The sequence below is a fragment of the Mastomys coucha genome, unplaced genomic scaffold (genome assembly GCF_008632895.1).
Source record: "Mastomys coucha isolate ucsf_1 unplaced genomic scaffold, UCSF_Mcou_1 pScaffold3, whole genome shotgun sequence".
Classification (NCBI taxonomy): Eukaryota; Metazoa; Chordata; class Mammalia; order Rodentia; family Muridae; genus Mastomys; species Mastomys coucha.
In genome coordinates, this window is record NW_022196909.1 from 11005905 (window position 1) to 11013413 (window position 7509).

Genomic DNA, 7509 nt, shown 5'->3' on the forward strand with positions numbered 1-7509 from the left:
TCTCTCCAGCCCTGGCTTATACTTCTTAAGGAATGTTGGTAGTAGCACTGTTCACAATAATCAAAATGTAGAAAAAAGACAAACATTTCTTAAGTAGTAAGTGAATGGATGTGACATGTCTGTGTGATGGAACATTATTTGTACATCACCAGGAGTAGAGTTTATATAGTTGAATCTTGAACAAAAACTATTCTAAATGAAAGAAGACAAAGAGTCAAAATTGCCATTCATTGTGGAATTCCATCCATATAGATTGCTGAGCATGTCTGTGGGACACAGTAGGCTGGGGGGGGGGGATGAAGAAAGGAGGGGATTGGAGAGGAGAGCTCATGAATCTGGTTTTCTTTTTATGGTAACAAATGTTGAGATTGGGTGGAATTCATGGTGGCATGGTCTTGGGTGTGCTTAACACCCTTGACATGTGCGTTTTAAGGTGATGAATTTGATGTTATGTGGGAATGTATTAATTTTATCCTAACAGAGAATAGACGGTTCTTCTGAATTTTATTCCTTCTGAAGCAAAGGAGGAGTGAGCTGGGTATGTATATGTTCCTTGCCATCGTTTTTCCTATTTTCATCTGAGATGTCGAGTTTACTCACCAAAGCTTCTCTGGAGCAGACTTCTGAGCTTCTCTTTCAGCCCTGACTTAATAATCTCTGTAGTTTCCCTCTCTGATCTTTTCCTCATCAGTATTTGTGGTAGGTTTTAATTTTTGACACTTTCAAACAAACAGATTTTGCCCTCTCCTCTTGTCTTTTCTCCCCCCTTCTCTTCCTTTCTCCTCTCCTCCCTCTCCTCTTTTTCCTCTTCGCCCCTCCCCTCTTCTCTATTTTTCCTCTCCTCCCCTTTCTTCTCTTCTCCTCCCCTCCCTCTCCTCTTCTATTTTTCCTCCCTTCCCCTATCCTTCTCTCTCCTCCCCTCCCCTCTCCTCTTCCCTCCCCTCTTCCTCATTTTCTCTATCACCTTTCCATATTAAAACATTACCCTTTTAACTCTTACTTTTCCTCCTGTTTACCGTTGATTTAATGTCTCTAATTTCCTGGGGGTAAAATTTACACCACTAACCTGAAGTATCTCTCTAAGTCATTTTTTAGGGTTACCCGTTTCCCCCTCAGCCCAGCTGCAGAGCCCCCTTCTATCTTTCTTTTTATGTGCATGAGAGTTTTGCCCGCAGAGTTTTGCCAGCAGGTATTTCTGTGTACCACGTGTGTGAGTTGCCATGTGTGTGCTGGGAATTGAACCTGGGTCCTATGGAAGAGCTGCGAGTGCCTCTGAAGCACCGAGCCGTTCCTTCAGTACCCACCCGGTGCTCTCATCTCGACAGTCCGTCTCACACGCTCTCTCAGTGCAGAGATCTGCTTTCCCCCATGGCTTTCCATTCTTGCCCATCATTTATTCAGGAGTAGAGCATTTAATTACCAATCACTTGGGGGATTTTGCAGCAATCTTTCTGTTATTGATTTCCACTTTATTATGTCATGTTCACAGAGCATACTTTCTGTGACTTTCGTCTCCCTGGTTTTGTTTGATGGTCTGCCTTAAAGAGCACGTGAGCTCCACGGCTGTTGGATGTCAAGCCCCATAAATGTCAATTAGGTCAAGTTGATGGGGTCTATTGTGAGACTCTTCCCTCTTCTCGCTGATTTTCTGTGTCCTGACAATTGCCGAGAGAAATGCTGTGATTTCCAACAATCACCGTAGATTTGTCTGCTTGCTTCTTGCCTCTATCTTTAGCTATTCTACTCTACTTGGAAGTGCTAATGCTCGGTGCATACATATTTAGGGCTGTGACAGCTTCTTGATTAAGTGGCCTATTTATCAGCGTGAAGCGTCTCTCGCTCCAGCCCTGGTCACAGTCTTGGTTCTGAAGTTGACTCTGTGCAGCATGACCACACCACCGTTCTTTGGGTTAGGGTTCACACTGTAAATATTTGTCCATCTCTTGATGTTTGGGTGAGCCTAGCCGTTGACAGCTGAGTCTTCTTGGCAGACACTGTTTCTCTTTTGCCAACTTTGCTGCGGCTTCAGGTTCTTGTGGTCAACAAGGGTGAAACAGGGTCCTATGGGCAACACAGAGCCGGGACTTTACTTCCCAATGTTTTTACCTCATAGTTGGAATAGTCCGATTGTTTTTAACTTTATGTAATTATTAATTTATGTAACCAACCATTAAACTGGTTGATTTTGTATTTCATCTCTATCTCTACCTATCTATAGGTAAAAGAGGGACAGGTGTAATGTGCTTTTGATGTCCCTGCCAGCTCTGAATCTGTTTCTGCTGGTTGACTTCCCTCCACAATATGGATTCCAGTTAAATGGTAGACACTATGGATTTTTGTTTGCTTGCTTGCTTTGGTTTTTGAATCAGGCCATCACTATGTAGCCATTGCTACATCTACCGATAGATAGATAGATAGATAGATAGATAGATAGATAGATAGATGCATACATACATACATACATAGTTACATAGATACATAGATATAAATAAGGTATAGATTGATATAGAGATAGAGCTGACAGATATATAGATAGTATAGAGATAGATGATATAGAGATAGATAGATAGATAGATAGATAGATAGATAGATAGATAGATAGATAGGTAAATAGATATGGAGGGGAGGGAGAGAGAATAGGAGCGTACATGCCAAGGTACAAGAGTTCAGAGGACAACCTTAGGGTTGGGCCTTGGCTTACGCCTTGTTTGAGGGGTCTTATGGCAGCTGAACATGCCAGGCTCACTGGTTCAGGAGCTTCCTGGGATTCTCCTGCCTCTGCCTCCCACCTCTCAGTAGGATGCTGCACTGCGGGCCCGTGGTATCATCTAGCTGTACATAAGCTCTGGGGATCTGAACTCACGTCCTCATGCTTGAGCGGCCAGCGCTTTCCCCACCAAGGCATCTCCCTAGCCCTCATACTGCAGGTTTAAATTTACCGTATTGCTACTTTCTGATGTGTCCAGTGTGGAGTTTTTGCCATTGTTTCCTTTTTTTTAGTTTGGCTCTTTGTTTGTTTTAGTTTTTCTTAGTTTCTCCATTTTTTTTTTTTTTTTTTTTTTTTTTTTTTTTTTTTTGGAAAAAATAAAAAAGGTTCAAAGGAATCAACTCTTCCCAAGCGATTGATTTGCAACATTGGGGGTAGGGACAACAAATATTTATAGGAATGTAGAGAAACCCAGGGTTCAATAATGTAAGATTCACAGTGTCTAACACTCAGCCAGAATCCTTATTGTGGAGGGAAGTCAACCAGCAGAAACAGATGCAGAGCTGACAGCCAGCAGAGACACCAGAAGCATGATTATACCTATATTCCTTTTTAAGGCTTAAGACGAAGATCTTTGTTTACTTGTTTGCTTTGATTTTTGAATCAGGCTATCATATTATTTTACTATTCACATTTTTTGTTAGCATGGCATGCATGTGGAGGTCAAAGGAAAACTTGCAGGAGTCGGTTCTCTCCTTCAAGGATGTTGTTCCTGGGGATTGAACTCTGATTGTAAGACTTGGTGGCAAGCCCCTTTACCCACTATGTAGCCATCATTAGCCTGGAACTCACTCTGTAAACCAGACTGGTCTCAAAGACAGAGATCTGCCTGTCTCTGCCTCTTGAGCACTGAGTTTGCAGGTGCGCACCACCACACCCACCCAAAGACTCGGAACATCTAAAGAAGCCACCTTGAGGATCTAGACTGAAAATGATAAAATCTGAGATGAAATATCTCCACGTTTGGGACCAGTGACATAGCTGGAATATGGCTCAGTCGGCATAGTGCTCAATAACAGGCATGAGGCCCTGGGTTCTATCCCCATCACTGCATACTGGGCATGGGGTGCGTGCCTATAGTTGCAGCACTGGGGAGCAGGAGACAGAGCAATCAGAAGTTCCCTATGTAAGTTCAAAGCTAGCCTAGAACACATAAGACTCTTAAAAAAACAAAAAACAAAAAAACGATACGGGGTTGTCAATGAATGAGGAAAGTAATACTAACATTGTACCCTGAACAGCTCAAGAATATCGGAACACATGTGGACGAACTGGAAGGAAAAATAGGAAAATCAACAGGTACAGGGAGGGTGGACAAACCACCTCTCTTAACAACAGCTAGGACAACAGGCAAGAAAACAAGTACAGAGGAGACATTAGCAGCAGAATGGCAGGTATCTTCCAGTGCACAGAACTATCTACTGAGATGAACAGCATCCTGGGGCGTTAAACAGGAGGTGGCTGATGCAGCACGCCTCAAGCCACACAGAACATAACTTTACTAGAAGTCAATGATAAAAGGTATGCAGGGGGCTGGGGAGACAGCTCAGCCTGGGAGCCGCTTGCTGTGCAAGTGTAAGAAATAAAGCTCAGGAGCAAGATACCAGGCAAATGCTGGGGGCTATGGCAGCTCACCTGTAGTCCTCAAGTTCAGGTCATAGGGGCGAGTGATCCCAGAGCAAGGCAGGACGATGTCAGAGAGTGACTCCGAGCAAGACTCCGACATCATCTTCAGCACCTGTGCGCACAGGCAAATGCACACAGATGCACATGCGTACACATGCAAAAAGAAGATACATAGAAAAGCTCCAAATATCTGGAAAATAAAATAAAAACACGTCTAAATAAACTTTAGGTCAAAGGAGAAACCAAAAAGGAAGTTTAACAAAAAATGAGATAAAGGGAGATTTTTTTTAAAAAGTGAGCTCCCCTTTTTCCTTACTTTTCTTGTCTTTTCTTTCTGTCTTTCTTTTGTTTTTTTTTTTGTTTTGTTTTGTTTTTTTTGTGGTTTTTTTTTTTGTTTTGCTTTGTTTTGTTTTTCGAGATAGGGTTTCTCTGTATAGCCCTGGCTGTCTTGGAACTCACTCCCCAAACTCAGAAATCCGCCTGCCTCTGCCTCCCAAGTGCTGGGATTAAAGGCATGCACCACCCGGCTTTTCCTTACTTTTCAAAGCAAATGGACTCATGGAAATATAATACATAATATTGCTCCTGTGTGATGTCTCCCCTAGTTGTTAGCAGGAGGGGGCAATTCACAGTCCAAAAGGAGTTCTTTGGCACTGTATATTGGATTTAAAATGATGGCATCCCGTGATCCAGGAGGTCCACTTTTCAACTCTCTGCCTTCAAGTATGGCTGTAGATGTTCACTGGATAGTAAGAAAGAGCAAGCTTTATCACCACCCATAACAAATGCACAAGTCAATATGGCACACACGGGGTCGGGTGGTTTTTATAGCCAGCCATTGAGAGGATCCACAGTCACTCAGAAGGAGGAGATGTGGAGAACTGAAGTTCCACATTGTCTTCAGAGAGGGCTCAGAGGTTAAAAGCACTTGCCAGTCTTGCAGAGGACATACATGCAAACAAAACACACACACACACACATACACACACACACACACACACACACACACACACGCACATGCACACACACATGCACATGCACACCCCAGATAAATAAATAAATAAGCAAAGACTATAAATAACAAGTTCATCTTCAGCCACATAGTGAATTTGAGACCAACCTATGATAGATACATGGCAGCCTGTCTCCAAAAATAAAGACCCTGTTTCCTTCTAAGGCCTTAGAGGGGCAAGAGCTGCAACATAACTATGGAGGCACAATTCAATATGCCAATGACGCATTTGTGTCTGTGACCTTTCCCCTCAACAATCCAGACATCAAGGACAAGGCATGCTCTGAAATACACAGCCAAATGCAAAAATTCAAGACCACTATGGTGGTTTGACTAAACGCGGCCCCCATAGACTCCTACATTTGAGTGCTTAGTTATCAGGGAGTGGCACTACTTGAGAAGGATTAGTAGGTGTGGCCTTGTTAGAGGAAGTGAGTCACTGAGGGGTGGGCTTTGAGGTTTCAGAAGCAGAAGCGAGGCTGGGTGGTAGCAACGCAGATCTTTAACCCCAGCACTCAGGAGGCACAGGCAGGTGGATCTCTGAGTTCGAGGCCAGCCTGGTCTACAGAGCTAGTTCCAGGACGGCCAAGGCTACACAGAGAAACCTCAAAAAAAAAAAAAAAAAAAAAAAAAAAAAAAAAAAAAAAAAAAAAAAAGCCAAACCAAACAAAGAAATAAACAAGCCAAGGCCAAGGCGGGCGGGCCCAGTGGCTCTCTCTTCCTGCTGCTTGCAGATCTGGATGTAGAACTTTCAGCCCCTCTCCAGCACGTCTGCCTGTGTGCTGCCATGTTTCCCTCTGACAGAGGTTCTCAGACGTCCTTATGCTGCACGTGACCCTTTAAGATAGTTCTTCTTCATGTTGTGCCAACCCCCAACCATAAAATTGTTTATGTCACTTCTTCATAACTGTGATTTCACTCCTGTTATGAGTTGTCATTTAAATACTGTGTTTTCCAATGGCCTTAGGCAACCCCTGTAGAGAGAGCTCACCCTCCACAGGTTGAGAACCACTGTTCTATGATAATGGTGAACTAAACTTCTGAAACTGTAAGCCAGCCCCTATTAAATGTTTCTTTTCTTTTCTTTTCTTTTTTTTTTTAAGAGTTGCTGTGGTCATGGTGTCTCTCCACAGCAGTAGAATACTAAGACAAACACCAATCGAGGCCCATCTGAGAACCCAGCCCAGCTAAGACAAACCTGCAGAAACATGGCCTCTGAGTGAAGAGGGTCATCCTAAAGTGTCACCCAAGTGAGTGTCATCTCACACCAGCAAGAGGACAGTGGAGCAAAGCAAGACAGTCTGAATGAAAGTGGGCTCCCGTCGGACATAACTCATTAAGATTATCAGTGAGCTAGTCGTACTAACCTGTGGCGGTGTAAGATGTCAACAGCTAGAAAAATGGTGCCCGGTTATGGGGACTCTGTGCTACTCGAATTTTCTTTCAATCTAAGACTGTTCCAAAAATATAGGCTGTTGGAGGAAAAGAAGAGAGTTTGACAGTCTTTGATAGCATATCAGAATTCATGGGCTGCTGCTACTCAGCTTAGGGAAGCATGCAGCAATAAACACAGCAGAGGAAGACAGCGCTCTCAAATCAATACCTTCAAGCTACCACTTTTGAGAAGCCAGGGAAGAAAAAAAGGAGAGCAAATAAAAGTAGGCAGAGGGGAGGAAGGAATTAAAGTGGAAATCTACGAAACCAGCAACAGAAAAACAATAGAAAAAGTCGATGAGGCCAGGAGTTGGTTTTTTCTGAAGATCAATAAAATTGCTAAACTCTGGCAAGACTGGGGGGGAGGGTACACACACACACACACATACACACACACACACACATACACACACACACACACACACACACACAAGTGGCTGAGATCAGTTATAAGAACAGCATCATCATGAATTCTAAAAGATGTGGGAAGGATAATTCGGGAACATTATGAGGAAGTTTTATGCTGATAATGTGTACAATTCAGGTGAAGAGGACACACATCCTCTGACTGGAGGGGCTGGAGATATAGTGTAGACACTAAGAGCTGCCACGGACCGGGATTTCTCGCGGGGTCCCTGTTCCGCGGGACACGGGATTCTGGCCAGGTGGG

The 7509-nt window shown here is 43.5% G+C and overlaps 1 long non-coding RNA gene across 3 annotated transcripts in view; it reads right to left on the bottom strand.

The window, feature by feature from the left end:
- Positions 1-1448: 1448 nt before the first annotated feature.
- Positions 1449-7509, bottom strand: part of LOC116074868 — a 16009-nt gene continuing 9948 nt past the window's right edge. For 2 of the 3 annotated variants that reach the window (XR_004112320.1, XR_004112319.1), the window contains exons 3-4: positions 4403-4583; positions 1449-2061 (exon numbers count right to left, since the gene is read on the bottom strand). This is a non-coding gene — a long non-coding RNA (uncharacterized LOC116074868). Of the gene's footprint in view, positions 2062-4402; positions 4584-6772; positions 6878-7509 lie in introns of all 3 variants that reach the window. The other variant, XR_004112318.1, reaches the window with a different exon arrangement.